This window comes from Microcebus murinus, chromosome 9 (genome assembly GCF_040939455.1).
Source record: "Microcebus murinus isolate Inina chromosome 9, M.murinus_Inina_mat1.0, whole genome shotgun sequence".
Classification (NCBI taxonomy): domain Eukaryota; kingdom Metazoa; phylum Chordata; class Mammalia; order Primates; family Cheirogaleidae; genus Microcebus; species Microcebus murinus.
This window is the reverse complement of record NC_134112.1, coordinates 7,025,354-7,041,475: the sequence shown is the minus strand read 5'-3', so window position 1 is coordinate 7,041,475 and position 16,122 is coordinate 7,025,354. Positions and strand designations below refer to the sequence as shown.

General features: G+C 38.6%; 1 protein-coding gene across 1 annotated transcript in view; it reads left to right on the top strand.

Moving 5' to 3' along the window:
* ABCA13 (ATP binding cassette subfamily A member 13) overlaps positions 1–16,122 on the top strand; it is a 470,652-nt gene that overhangs the window by 307,698 nt on the left and 146,832 nt on the right.

Genomic DNA, 16,122 nt, shown 5'->3' with positions numbered 1-16,122 from the left:
ATAACATTTATTAAGTGTCTGAAATGTATAAATTTATCGGGAACTCCAATAGATATTTAACATTCATGGTCTCATTTACTTTTCATATCGCTTTTTTATGATGGGTAATATTTGCCTACTTTACTGATTAGAAAACTGATGTTCAGAAAAATCACCTACTACTGGGGCTCTGAGAAAGTTAGGTAATGGGGCAATGAGTGAATTCTAGCTGATAGCAAGCCTTTTCTACTACATCAACTGAGAGGTCGTTCTGGTTGACATGAATGCAGCATGCTTCATGCGGGAAGGGAGGTGGTGTTTATTAACATTGGATCTTGAACAGGCAGAGGTTTGACTGAGATCAGGAAGCCAGTCTAGGTCTCAGCAATGCAAAAGCAATCATAGTGTGGGTTCAGGTTACATGGGGGCATCCGGCTTGGTCTTATCATAAAGCTGAGAGTAGAGGGATAATTGTTGATTTTTCTAGAAAGATTGTTTGAGGTCAAATTCTGCTTGACCTCAACTGACAGAATGGACAGTTGGGGAGAATCGACTTTAATAAGCAACAGACAGCCTTGACCAATATTTGAGAATAAGAATGGCATGATCTGAGTGATATGTTAGAGCGATGCCATGTGTTAGAGCGAGAAGGCTGGTTACAGTCAAGTGCCCTGTTAGGAGGATGCTGCCCCAATTTATAGGTTGAGGCCAGGATGAATATGGAGAAAAAATGATAATGTTCAGACAGATAGGAAAAAGGGTTGGGATATTGGGGATGGGGGTAGGAAAGATTTTATATATCCGAAATATACATCTTAGCATTTTTAGAATGAATTACTTACTGTTCAGTGTTAATGACATTATAAGAAATAAGAGAAAAAGAAGAGGTATTTTTAAGGAAGGGGTGTGGTGATTTGCACAGGGTCAGAGATGCTGGTTTGATTTACACATTTAGATGAAAATTTGAAGTAGGATTCAGAAAACTGGACAGAAAAGTTCAAATTAGTCATAAGTAAAATTAGTCCTAACTTTATTATTAGTAAAAAATGACAGAAAAGGGGGTCAGTAAGTGAGATCCTGCATGGGTCAGACTCGGATGCAGAGGAGGAGGGGTGCAAGCAGAACAGAGGAGGAAGACACAGATGCTGCAGCCCTTTAGGTATGAAGATCTTGGCAGAAAAGCTCGGGAAGGGCAAAATTTCAAGCGGAAGGGCAGGAAAAATGATGAAATATTCCAGAGCCATCAGGAAGAATAAGAAGCCAGAGATGTGGCTTGCGACCTCCAGAGGCTAGTTCAGTGGAGTTCTAGAAATGGAAAATCAGAGTAGGCAGAATGAAGCAGAGAGAGGTTGCTGTAAGCATTTAGGAGACTAAACAGATAAATTCTGTTTTATGGAAGTTTGGCTGTGAAAAGGAGTGAGAAGAGAAACTTCGTGTGTGTGTGTGTGTGTGTGTGCGCGTGTGTGTGTGTGTGTGCCTGGGTGTGTGCATGTGTGTGAAATAAGGAATAATAGAAGGTTTGGTAGGCTGATGAAATCAAGAGGTCTCATGTTTTGAACATTCAAGAAAGAAAGAAAAATTGATGAATCAAGAGAAAAAATCCTGAAGGAAAGATTTATCTGGAAAAGGTGCCATGTTTTTATGTGATAGAAGAGGAGTAAAAATGAAACTGTGGAGGAAAGTTGTGGAGCTTCATGCCAGCCTGCTTTGATCTCTATTAAAAGGAATTGAGACTAAAGGGACAAAGATGAACGTGGATAACGAGGGAAACACAGAAAATCTGCACACCTCTGATGTGGAGAACACATTAGAGAGAGCGGACACACGTGAAACCGTGACCGAAGGTCAAGGAGATGCGCATTTGAACGCACTGTACTTTTCCAGAGGGAGCGGTCGGCTCGCAGCCAGCACACGGCCATGATTTTTCCTAGTGGTTTGGAATAAACACAAATGAGAATGGACGACGTTTGCAGGGATAGAAACAGACAGAAACTGGAAAGTCTTAGCGCGGGCTCCGACTTGGGGAGGGAGGCAGACACAGTCAGCAGGCCTTGTGGGTGGCGTGGCTGTCACAGTGCGGGCTCTGACTTGGGGAGGGAGGCAGACACAGTCAGCAGGCCTTGTGGGTGGCGTGGACGTCACAGTGTGGGGGATGAGCAGGCTCTGCAGTGCTGAGGAAGGAGGAGAGAGGGGAAGACAGACCTGGTGGAGGGAGTAAAGGGCAGGGTTTGAGATCGCACAAAACGTGCTGCCAGTGACGGAAAAGAGGGGAGGGCAAAGGGCGCTGAGATTAAGGGTCCGAGGGAACACTGAAGTGAGTGCAGAAATCACCAATGAACCCAATAGGAAGTGGAGGTGCAGAAAGTGGAGGCTGTTACAGCATTTGTTTAGAAGAATGCGGATTGATTTGTGGCACTTCTGAGCTGTTTTCCCACTCAGCGCACCTGATGGACGGCGTTTATAAGGGGCCACTCTGTGGGATACAGAGTTCCATGAACCCCAGCTGCAGAGTGGAAGCAAAACCAAGCAACATCTCAGATTTATTTGGAGGTGCTAAGCAGGTTTTATAAAACTGCAAGAAAGGAAAGAAAAACAGAGAAAAGAAACACCATTTAATCATTTTTTAAATGTATTTTATAAGGAAAAATAAATATGTGACTAACAAATATTTTAAAAATTGAGCTTTATTTTAAAAATTAGGCTTTGTTCCTTTTATGCCTCCTCTCTTCAAGGCATGGTAGAAAGTAAATTAATATTTGCCATTGACAAATAAGCATAAGTAAACCTTATAAAATACATAGGATATATAGATTTGAAATAATAATTAATGTGAACTACACTGGTAGAAAGCAGTCTGAGGAACTTATTAGAAACCAGAAGATTGTTTGCCTTCTTTAATTGATAAACTGGTTAAGATGATGCATTTTCATCTGTTTCCCATGGACACAAGTCCTGAAGGACAGTTAGCTGTCACACTCTCAACTGCCTCTGAATTATGCCTTTCCTGGTTTTGCTACCATTAGTCTTCTAGAAGGGTCATCCACTAGCTCTTAGCAGTTTCTCATTGCGGCCTGCAGAGTCCTTTTCTACCCGTCCTTAGCCGGTTAACTTTCCATGGCAGCGAATGGTAGTGATTCATCCCCCCTGCTTCTCCTTGGGAATGGGTTGTGCCGTGGAGGGAGCAGAGTAACTGCAACTGGCCGGGTCTCATTTTAGATGAACAGATGGAAATGCCTTTTTGGAAGTGATTCACACCGTCAGAACTTTTCACATGTTAGAATTGACATCCACGTGCATCGCAGAGATGCAAGTCTTCATTACACATGAAGAAAGTGGGGCTGAGACATCAGCAAAAGGGCAGCGTAGGAAGCTTCAGGCTCTTGTTCTCCCATGGAAACATTAAGTAGACAGCAAGACACTGAGTAAAATAAGTCTGTAGGAGCTCTGGAAATCAAAGATCTACAGTAACCAAACAAATAACCAATCAAGAAAAAGTAGATGTTTTGTGGCATTTTTCTTTCTCTTTGTCCCAGCCCTCCCCAGTGTAGCCTGATGCGATTTGGGGAAAGTGGTGGCTCAGTCACCAGTTTCCTTCTGGGAAGTGGAGATAGTGGAGCACAGTACATAATAACCTGTCTGTGGGCTGCCTGAGAATTTGTTCCCTGTGTCAGAGGCCTTGAGGTTTAAAAATGAGCAAAAGATGCTCGGATCTTAGGCTAGATAATGCCACTGGAAGCAATGCATGTGGCCTGTGAAAACCACATGGGAACTATAGACCCACAGGTACCTGGGGCAAGGGGTTACTAATTGAGGGATATAATAGAATACCTAAGGCCAGAGAAGAAAGTGGTGATATTAAAATATCTAAAAGTAGCCCTGTATAAGGCAGAATTGGAGGAAAGCAAATGCACAGGGCTAGGGAAGATGCATGTCCAGGGAAGGCCTGAGAAGACCTTAACCTTCACCCAAGGCTGATCGATTAAGGTCTTTCTTTGCATGTAGCCAATATGCAGCACTGGGAGAGGGGGATATTTTTTCAAATGTCCAATTAAAATATAGGTTTTATCATTATTTAAGTACGGTGAGACATACAGATAAGGAGACAACTGTCCTTGAAAAGATAGTTTATTATACTCACAAATACCAAGAAAATGAGGCACTCCACACCACTGAGGACCATGGGGAAGCACCAGGGCCAGGGATGAGGCAGAGGGAACAGGGGAAATGTAGGCAAGAGCCTCTGTTGTGGTTGTGGTGGGAAAGAATAGTCAAGGCAGGGCAGGCAGGTTTAGGATTGGGTAGTTTGAGTGATTTCAGCAGGCTCTAGTGTGTAGGAGCCATCCTGAGTTATATGATACCTGGCCCTGGGGTGATTAGAGCAGAAGAAAAATGATCTTGAGTGTGAGAGATCCATAAAGGAGGTGGTGGTTGGGGGCTTGGATACTGATTTGTTTAGTTTGCACATGAAAGTGACATTCGAAGGTGAGTTGTTTGATACATTTAGGAATTAGCTTGCCCAGGGAGGGCTAGTCCCTCTAGGTTCTGCAAGGTCCCAGGATGTCAAAGAATCAAACATAAAAGATGATTAACACAGAGAGGAAAATATGACTCATTCAAGTAAACAAAATAAGTGTCCATAAACCATTCCTGAAGAAATAGGGACTTACTTGGGGAAAAAGAAAAACTTTAATATGATTGTCAAATATACTCAAAGAGCTCAAGGAAAACATAGAGATCCAAAGGAAATCAGGAAAACTATATTTGAATAAAATGAGAATATCAACAAAGTGATAGAAATTATAAAAATAACAACAGAAATTCTGGAGCTGATATGTAATAGTGGAATTGAAAACTTCACTAGTTGGGTTTAACAGAGGATTCAAGCAGGCAAAATAATCACAAACTTGAGGACAGGTCATTTGAAAATACTGAGTCTGAGGAGTAAAAAGAAAAATTAATGATGAAAAGTGAACAGGACCTAAGAGACTTACTAATCCCTCAAGTTGATTAATATATGCATTATGGAAATCCAAGAAAAAGAAAAAAAATAGATAAAGGAGTAGAAAGACTATTTGAAAACATAATGGTCAAAAATATCCCAAATTTGAGGAAAGACATAGATATACAACTGTAACATGCTTAACGAACTCCAAATAGGATGGACTCAAAGAGACCCACACTGAGACACGTTATCATCAGACTTCCAAAAGCCAAAGACATAGAGAGTCTTGAAAGCAGCAAGAGGAAAGTGACTCATCACATATACAGGTCCTCAGTAAAAGTTCTAGATTTCTCATCAGAAATCTTACAGAGAACAAGGTAGTGGGATGAATATTTCAAGTATCAAATTTAACAGCAACAACAAAATGTCAACCAAGAATTCTATACCTAGCAAAACTTCACTTTGAAACTGAGAGGGAAATTCAGACATTCCCAGATGAGCAAAAACTGAAGGAGTTCATTATCACTAGGGCTTTTCTGTAAGAAATGTTAAATGGATTCCTTCAGGTTGAAATGAAAGGACACTAGAGACTAACTCCAAGTCATGTAAATGTATAAAGTTCTCTGGTAAAGGTAAATTCATGCACAAATATAAAAACAAATATTATAATTTTGACTTATAACACCATTTTTTATTTCATAAGATTTAAAGTCATAAGTATAACATATAAATGTATGTGATTAGGTACACAATATATAAAAATATAATTTGGGACATAAATAACAAAGTGTATGTGTTGGGGGTAGAGCTGTAAAGAAATATAGTTTTTATATAATTGAAGTAATATTGGAATCATTCAAAATAGATTGTTATAACCTTAGGATGTTGTATGTAGTTTGTATGGTAATGACAATGAAAATATCTGTAGAATGTACACAAAGAAAATGATAAGGAAATCAAAACTTGTCACTATGAAAAATTCACCAAACACCAAAAAGGCAGCAAGGAAGAAAAAGAGGGACAAAACAGCTATAAGACATATAGGAAACAAATGTCAAAATAGCAATAGTAAGTGTTTCCCTATGTAGTTACTTTAAATCTAAATGAATTAAACTCATCAACCAAAATCTATAGATTGGCAGATTGGATAAAAAATAATACAACTGCATGTTGTCTACAGGAGACTCACTTTAGATCTAAGGAAATGCACAGATTGAATGTAAGGATAGAAAAAATATATTTCATGTACATAGTAACCAAAAAGAGTAGCAGTGACTGTACTAATATCTTATAAAATAGACTTTAAATAGCAAGCTGTTATAAGAGACAAAAAAGGCCAATTCACCTAGACACTGTAACAATTATAAGCATATATATAACCAACACTAGGGCTCCTAAATAGATGAAGCAAACATGGGCAGAATTAAAAGGAGAAGTAGATAGCTCTACAATAATAGTAGGAGACTTTAATACCCTACTTTCAATAGTGGATAGAACAAACAGACAGAAGATCAATAAGAAATAGAGGACTTGAAATATTATAGATCCATTTGATCTAACAGACATGTAAAGAACACTCCAATCAACAACAGTAGAATACACATCCTTTTTTCAACTGTACATGGAACATTCTCCAAGATGGGTTATGTGTTAGTTCACAAAACAAGTATTAATAAATTTAAAAGGCTTTAAATAATCCAAAGTATTTTTTCTGATCATAATAGAATAAAACTATAAATACCAGCTGAAGGAAAATAGAAAATCCATAAATATGTAGAAATTAATCAGCACAATCTTAAATAACCAATGGGTTAAATAATAAACCACAAGAGAAATTAGGAAATATCTTGACAGAAATGAAAATGAGAACACCACATGTCAAAACTTATGGAATGCAGCAAAAGCAGTGCTGGAGGGAAATTTACAGCTGTATATGCTTATATTAAAAAATAAAGATCTTAAATCAATAACCAAATTTTATGCCTTAAATTAAGAACTAGAAAATTAAGAATAAGTTAACCCAAAAGCTAGTAGATTTAAGGAAATATAGAAATATTACAGCAGAGAGAAATAAAATATAAAAAAATAGAGAAAATCAATAAAACCAAGAGTTGGTTCTTCGAAAAGATAAAAAAATAGAAAATTGACTAAGAAAAGTGAGAAGGCTCAAATAACTAAATCAGAAATGAAAGAGGAGACATCATTTTATTTTATACTTTTTATTTTACGGAGATAAAAAGGACTGTGTAGTTCCAGTGATGCAGTCAGTTACTGCATGGTGCTTACGAGAAATAGAAAGGATGGTAAGAGAGTACTGTCAGTAATCATACACTAATTAGAAACCTACATGAAATGAATAAGTTGCTAGAAATACACAAACTACGGATGCTCAATAATGCAGCACTGGAAGACTTGAATAGACTCACTATAAAGAGTCACATTGTAATGGCATAGTAAGGATGACAAAGTTATGCACAGAATGATATGGAAATGCAAGGGCCTGACCCCAGCTGAGTCTGGGTGGTCAGAGTTGTTCAGGAGAACAGGATATTTCAATCATGTCTTGAATAATTAGTGGGATTTAGGCAATTTGTGTGAATGGAAGGGTGGGAATGAGAAGAGAATGAATAGAAAGGAGGAGGGTGTAGAAGGGAATTTCAGGCGGAAGGAACACATGCAAGAGGGCGTGGTCTGTGAGGGCAGTACGTGCACCTCTAAGCATCTGGGCTATGGGCCAGGTGGTGCAGGCAGGGAAGTGAAACGAGAGCTATAGGGGTGGGCAGAACCTCGTCCTTGCCCACAGAGACGGAGACTTCATAGAGGCAGGGGGTTATGAAGGGTTCTAAAGAGGGCATTGGCATGGCTGGGTTTATACCTTAGATTTGAGAAGGATGAAGAAGAATCCGAAATACATGAGGCACAGCATATGGCCTGATGAAAGGAAAACTGTTAATCACCAAAACTGGATTTTCTCTTCTAAAATGACAAAATGATGCTACTGCTAAAATATATTTTAATTCATATAAACTCCGACTAAACACATAAGATTTAAATTTGGCTCCTGTTATGAACCATAATCCCACATCTTATATTGGCTCCACCCACTGTGTGATGGATCACTGCCAGGGACACTGGACTGCAGGCGTCCGTCGCTGGGGTCCTGTGTGCACTGTTTCCAGGTTACCAGATATTCCTGGTGATGCTCATCTCAGAAACATCTACTCAACGGAGTGGGTACTTGTTTGTTAAGTAGTTATGTTTATTTGAAAAATACCTTTATTCTCAGTCATCAGAAATTTCTTCACAGGCATTTTATTTATTTATGTAAAAATTTCTATTCCAATTTGACATGTTTATGTAGTCATCATGGGAAGGGAATGCTTGTGCAATAAACTGGGAACATGCAACACGGCACCACAGGATGGTGTGTTGTGAGTTATTGTCAAAATATTGATAAATCACATAAGCAGGGCTGTGAACAAAAATATTTTATCATATTCATTGATGTTTGCTTGTCCATGTGGGCAATGGACAGAGGTGGAAGTATTAGCTGAAAAACTGTACTGAAATAAGAGCCTGCCCTGATGTGGAACTTGTGTAAACCTCGTGAGAGCAGAGGCTGTGTCTTGCTCACTGTTTTGTCCCCAGCACCCAAAGCACCGGGCTCAGGGGCCATTCCATCAGTAGCTGGATGTGTGGATCACTACATTGCACACACAGCGTGATTCTCGTCACAGTGGGCTCGTGATGTAGACACGAGATGTAGATGTAGACATTTCCATCTTAGAGGAAAGGGAACTTTCTGAACCCTGATGCAGGCCACTTGTTAAGGGGCTGGCTCACTAGAACCCAGGCTGGCCTCTTTGCTCAGCCCATTGAACTTGCAGCTTGTCAGAGCCCTTAATTTCAAGCATAAAACTCAATGTAAATTTGAACATTATAACCTATTCAAAGGAGTCAGTTTCTAAAGTATTGGAAGGCTGGCCCTGGCATAAACCAAATAGAAGTGGTTTACCAAGTGACTTCTCCAAGGCGGGTTGTTTCCTTCTGCGTTGAGTATGGGTGAGATTGGGGTGTCCTGCTCAATGACTGTAAAACGTGCCAAGACTTCCTTGGGTGACGGGAGCAAGATTTTTGCATGTGCAGCCTAGAGCCTGGGGGAAAGCATGGATTTGGGAGTATGATGAGTGAAACACGGAATATATTTTTTATATCAGAGGCTTTATTGCCTCTTTTATGCTCATGTCAGCAACTTAGTCACATGCAGTGTCACATAATATTTTTCAGAAACTCAAGGGAACTTAAAAGTTAGTTGAAGCCAAATTCCTAATATGGGCTGTGCTTTCTCTTGCAACTCCCATGGTCACTCAGCAAATCCTATCCCGTCTGCTCTTGAAGTCTCAAATGTGCTTTAGTACTTCAGCACTTTACTACTCTCATCTAGCCCACGGTGCCACCCGCTCTTACCTGGACTTCTGCACCAGCTTGTTTTGTGGCTCCCTGTAGCCACCCTAAATCCCTGCCCTGACAGTCTCATCTCCCCACAAGTGTCCGTGGTCACCCACGGAATGTGTCTGTCAGTTCATGGTACTCTCTACAGCTTCCCCTATCCCTTATAATAAAATAAAATTCCTACCTGTGACCCACAGGCCCTCCCTGGTCTGGGCTCACCAGCCTCTGCAGCCTCATCTCAAAGCAGTCCCCTGCCACCCTGCCGAAAGTTTGATTCCAGCCACACCGGACTCCTTGCTGACTCCGACATGTGTTATGTGTTCTCCCACCTCAAATCACAGTTCCCATTGCCTGGAATGTTCTCCTCCTTATATTTATTAATACATGGCTTGCTCACTGAATTTCTTTTAGGTTCTCCTAGCAATGTCCAACTGTTTGTCATACCTTTAGGGTGAACTAATGGAAAAACAAAAATAGAACCAAAAACAAGTCCAATCCTGTGTGCCCATCACAGATCACCTGACATAACCCTTTGATCATAGACTGCGTGTCTGAGCAGCTTTCCATTCTGGTTTCTCTCTTCTGAAAGCATTTTTGTCAAAACTCCACTTATATTGATTCAGTAATAAATAGACAATCGGTGTTGGCATTTCTCTGGGAAAAGTGTTTCTAAAATGTTAAAATTGTCCTTCTTGCCCAACAGTCAGGACTTCTATTGTCTCACATATGTGTTCATAATGAAGTCCACACTTGTAAGCTGGCATGCACGAGATGGTACTCACCTATTTTTTCAGCCTCCCTGCTCGATGCTGCCTCACCTTTCCCCAAGGTGTGAGCAGCCTTTCCACTGCTGGCCTGCCTGCCGTCACTGTGGGCCCTCGTGGCTGCAGTGCCTCAGTCCAGACTGCCTTCCTCACCCTGCAGAACTTTGAAGGCCCAGCTCAGGTGTTGCCTCCTTGGGAATCCTTGTCATCTTTGCAGGATGAGTTAGTGGCTTCTTCTCTCTCTTCTCACAGACTTTAGCTTCTAAAATTCATCCATCTATTTATTTTTAGCAAGCATTAATTCATCTTATGACAGATATTTTCCAGGCGCTATATTAGGTCATCGCTATGGTTTGAATATGTCCCTTAGAAGTTCACGTATTGGAAAGTTGGTCCCCACTGTAACAATGTTGGGAAGTGGGGCCCCCGGGAGGTGATTGTGTTGTGGGGGCCCCACCCTCATGAATGAGTGAATACTGTCATCTCATGAGAGGGTTAGTTATTGCTAGAACCATGGACTTCCCAGATTCCAGATCTGTGAGAAATAAATTCCTTTTCTTTTTTAATTACCAAGTCTCAGGTATTCTGTTATAGCAACAGAAAACAAACTAAGATAGTCATTAAATTAGTTAATACTTTGTGTATCGTTATTTGTTTACATCTCTGTCTTTGGTAATAAGAATGTAAACACCTCGTGAAAGGTGTTTACACTACTGGTATTTGTGTTTTCTAAAGTCTTTATCCCTAGGAGGTATTCAATAAATGTGTCATTTAAATGAATAAGCTTTTGCATCATTATTATAGGGTTACTATAGTATGTTTCATTGCTATAATTCTATAATAAAGATAAATATGCAGTAAAATAAATACTTGCTGCTTTCATTATTATGACTTTCTAAGTTGGCATAATACTATTAAATTGAAATATTAAGTAGAGATATAAAAGAACAAACCTAAGAGGACATTTGTTTTAGTAAGACTAAAAGAATAAGTGAAAACAGATTAAACAGAATAGTGCCTAAGTAGATAAGTAGGTATCTTCCTCTAAGGAGAAAGAGTAAGAATAAAAGAGGATAGGGAATTTTAATTTTATTCTATTCTATTTTATTATTTTATTTTATTGAGGGTAGTGGTGGCAGTGGTAGCAGTTGGAAATGTTTGGAGATAAACTTCAGCTCCTCATCCAAATCGCATCCAAACCTCAGAATACTAGCAATGCAATGCTACCACGTGAGACAAATTAACCTCAGCAGTGTCACCAACAGGCTAGAGCCATGGTCCTCAAACCATGTGTACATTAAAGTCACCTGAGAGTTATGTTACCAACCCAAAGAGATTCTGGTTTCATTGGTTTGGGGTAAGTTTTAAATGGCAGGAGATTTTATTGTCCTCAGATAATTCTAATTGCAGCCAAGTTTAAGACCCACTGAGTTAAACTGAGAAACACAACTGATTCATAGCTTGATCACTGAAGGAGAAAAACAGACAAAAGTGTAAATTAGGAGTCAAGGTAGAGATGTCCACATTCACCTTCTCACTGTTAGGAACCTGACAGGCACCTGGCTCCTGGGGGCCATGAGAGGACCATTCTGGAACCAAACCTGGAACCAGAAAGTGCTCTTCCTTCTGTCTTCTCCTTTCTCCTCATTAGTACTTCTCTTTCTGAGTGCTCCAGAAAACTACAACTCCTTAGGATGCTGCAAGTGCCAGGAAGGAAAAAGGAAGGCTGTGCAGGCTGCATGCTAAGATGATAGGACAGATATAAAATGAACCCTGGAGCAAAAAATGGCATGCATAGTCATTTTTCCTGCTTTACTTTTGATGAAATACAGAACATTCGAGGAATAAATCCCCAAACTATAATGAGAAAGCTTGAACATGAGAACAGGAGAATAATCTATGATCTTTATAATAGAGTAACTGAATGAACAGCCTTTGGATATTGGAAATTATCTGGCATCCATGACCTTCAATATGCTCTTGAGAATTTTGGAGATGTTTTGAGAGAAGAGACCCAGCAGCACCCAAGTGAAGGTAAAGGGGAACCCTAATATGATAGGATGCTGAGTATCGAAAACCATGAGGACTAGCTTGCTCTTGCTAGAACCAAGGAGAAACAAGAAACAAAAGAATAACAAAGCCAGCTGTCAAACTCAGCATGGAACAGAGACTAATGCCCCAACCTCAAAGAGGAGAAGGTCACATGCATTTTCATGGGAAGCACCTCATGATGGGTTTATATCCACATAAATACAGGAAAATGTGCAAACTCTATGAAACGGAAGTAAAAGGTGAGAAGAAAATGCCAGGTGGAGTTACAGAGTGAGACACAAAAGGAGCTAGCTAAAACGCAGGTTAGAAATATGAATTTTCATTGGATGCAGGGAATAACATTATTGTTGTAAACCTCTCTTCTTCACTCAGAATTATTGATTTAGAGGCGGAAAACATGAAATAATCCTCTAAGAGCACAGAGGAAAACTGTGACACAATAAAGCTGACCAGAGGGGAAGAACTAAAGGAATTAGATAGACAAAGAAGGTGGATGAACAATAATTAAAGTAACAAGGAATGATGTAAGAAGAAAACTTGTATCAAACACAAAACAAAACAACTTCTAGATCAGTGGATTGGAATAGTTTGCCATGATTCAAGCCACATTTCTGAATTGGATTTTGTAGAAATAGCAATGACCGATACACAAATTTGCTGAGTTTTCTGAAGTTCAAGGATAAAGAAACAAAGCTATGAGTGAAAACACATTACTTTCAAGGGAATACAAATAAGACTGGCCTCTGAATTTTTTTATAGTTTCCTTTGAGACCTTGTTTTTGACCCAGAAATTATTTAGAGGTGTGATGTTTAAATTCTAGGTTTTTAAGATTTTCCTGTGGCTTTCCTGTTACTGATTTCTAGTTTGATTCATTATGGTCCGTGACCATACTATGCATGATTTCAGTTATTTTAAAGAGGCTTATTGTATGCATCAGGATACTGTCTGTTTGGGTGAAGCTTCTATGGGTGACTAAAAAAATCTATTCTAATCTTGTTGGTGGAAGTGTTCCATATATGTCAGTTAGATCCTGTTGGTCAGTTGTGTAGTTCAGGTCTTCCAGATGTTCACTGATTTGCTATCTAGTGGTTCTGTCATTTGCTGAGGGTGGACATTGAAGTCTCAAAATTGTGGATTTGTCTATTTATCCTTTAAGCTTTATCAGTTTTTCTCATGTATTTTCAAGCTCTCCTGTACGCATCAAATGTGTGTAAACATTTGCCATAGTCATATATGCCTGGCTGATTGATCTTTTTTTATCATTATGCAATATTCCTCCTTGTCACCAGGAATTTTAGTTGTAAATTCTGCTTTATCAGATAATAACGTAGTCTCTCGTACATTGTTTTAATTAATGTTCACATGATACACCTTTTCCATCCTTTAACTTTGGATCTGTCTTATTCTGTTTGAAGTGAGTTTTATGTAGATAGCATATTATTGGGTCATATTTTTTAATCTACTACCAATATCTACATTTTAATTAGTGTACTGAGACCATTTACATTTGAGATAATTATTAATATGTTGGAATTTAAGTATGACACTGTATTCTCTTTGTTTTCTGTTTCCTGTTTCTCTTTTCTTGCCTTCCTATGAATTACTTGCCCATATTATTTTAGGATTCCATCTTGATTTCTTTATAGTGTTTTTGAGTATATCCCTTCATATAGTTTTCTTAATGTTTGTTCTGGGCATTACAATATGCATGTGAACTTATCACAGTTTACTGATATTGTCATTTATGACTTTGAGTGAAGTATGGAGACCATACTTCAATTTAGGTCCTTTTATCTTCTCCACTTTTAAAATATTAGTATCTTAAGTATTTCCTTATAAGTTGAGCACTACATCAGATGGTGTTCTAATACTTAAATCGCTCAAAAATTTTCTGAGATGAAGGGATAAAATTCATAATATGAAGGATAGTCTTTTATATTTACTCCTGTTTTTAACACATCCTGATGTTCTTTCCTTTTGGAAGTTCTAAGCCTTCTTTTGTTATGATTTCCTTTCTGTTCAGAGAACTTGCTATTGCTATTTTTTTAAGAGTAGACTTTTTAATGACAAATGCACTTGCTTGTTTTCAACTGATAGCATCTGTATTTCCCCTTGATTCTTTAAGGATAGTTTCACTGAGTGTAGAATTAATAGTTGACAGTTAGAGGAAAGTTCAGCCCTTGAAAAATGTGCTACTTCCTTCTTGCCTCCATAGTTTCAAATGAGAAATCCATTGCTATTCCAGTTGGTGTTCCCTTATCTATGACTGCTTTCAAGATTGTTTTGTGTGTACTTTAATTTTCAGAAATTTAGTTACGATGCGTTTTTGTGTTGATTTCTTTGGTTTTATGCTATTTGTGATTCACTTAGCTCTCGGATTTTTAGGTTTATGTCTTTTACCAAATTTTGGAAGGTTTCAGCCATTATATATTTGAATACTTTTTTGGTCTCATTCATTCTCTCTCTTTTCATCTTCTAAGATCTAGTAATAAGACTTTTTTTCTTTTTTGTTATTTTCTCACAGGTCCCATTCCTGAATATCATTTTTTTACATTTATTTATTTTTTTATCTTATTTAGGTTAAGTAAATTCTACTACTTTTGGGAGAGATTAAAAGGAGGAAGAGAGAAAGAGCCATAAAAATGCATTTTAGTCAAAATGGTTCATATATTTCTTTTAATACTCTGTCAGATTGAATTACTTTTTTTACCTGTCCATATATCACTGCATCTCACAGTGAATTAATTAAAAGAATACCAACTTTTCCTCATATACTGATGTTAAGACAAGTCTTTTCTTTTGATGTATTTACAGACATCTGGACATTAATACTTCCAAATATATACATTTTATAGGAGTAATGAACCAGAAAGTGACTACTTGAATTGGAGACATGCTAAGTATCTTGCTATCATAATAGATATTGTACAAAAGCACAGATGTGCATTTTTACAAATGACAGATATACGGAGTCTGGAAACCATAACAGATGTAGCCATAATGAGAATACTGAATGAGAAAACTAATTTTATACATTTTATACATTGCTGTGGGCCAATTCTTCGAAAGAAAAGCCAGAATATAAATGATAAGAATAATCAAACAAAGAAAATTATTCAAATGTATTCAAAATGTACATATTGAAACATCATTTCTGAAAACCTGTGAAGTGATGCCAGAAAGAATTGGGTGAGCTCCTTCTTATACTCAATCTTGGTGCTGAAACCATGGCCCCTCTCTTTGAGAGTCTGGACGTCTTATCAACTTCAGGATTCTACCACAGTACAATTGTTACCTAAATAGAGTGCTGAGTGCACATAATACAATGGCAGTAACAACACAATTACAGAGATTGTCCATTGCAATAATGTGGGTTTTTACAGCGAGGATATCAAAGACTATAAATGATTTTCTTAGTCTCACAGGAAATGGATTAAACCAGGATCCAGAAAATCAGGGTTGTGATTCTTACTCTGCTACTGATTATGCTGGACCTCAGATAAGTCACTGGAATGCCCCTCTGCCTTGCTTTCCTTCCCTGCACCCCTCCAGTCCCTCAGCTGCACATCTGACAAGATTCCTCTTTGTGAGACAGCTCATAAGCTCTCCTCTCTCCCCTTGGGTCTGCGAAAGGAGCTCTGGTTTCCAGAGTTTGTTTATTTTCAAGAACAGGGGGCTGCTGTGAGAGTGAGTGAGAGTGGCTTGTGTGGGTGTAATTTCTCCTACCTGCTGCTGCTTGCTCAGGGGTCTCGGGGAACCCAGAGACTCTTGGGGAAGAGAGTGAGCTTCCATCTGTGTCTTCTTCATTCATTCTCCATTCATTACCTCTTCTATTTTTCAGAAAATACTCATACATCATTTATTTAAATGACTTAAGTCCCTCCCCCTTTTTGCAAAATGCAAATAAAATCTCAGCACCAAATTCAAGAAAT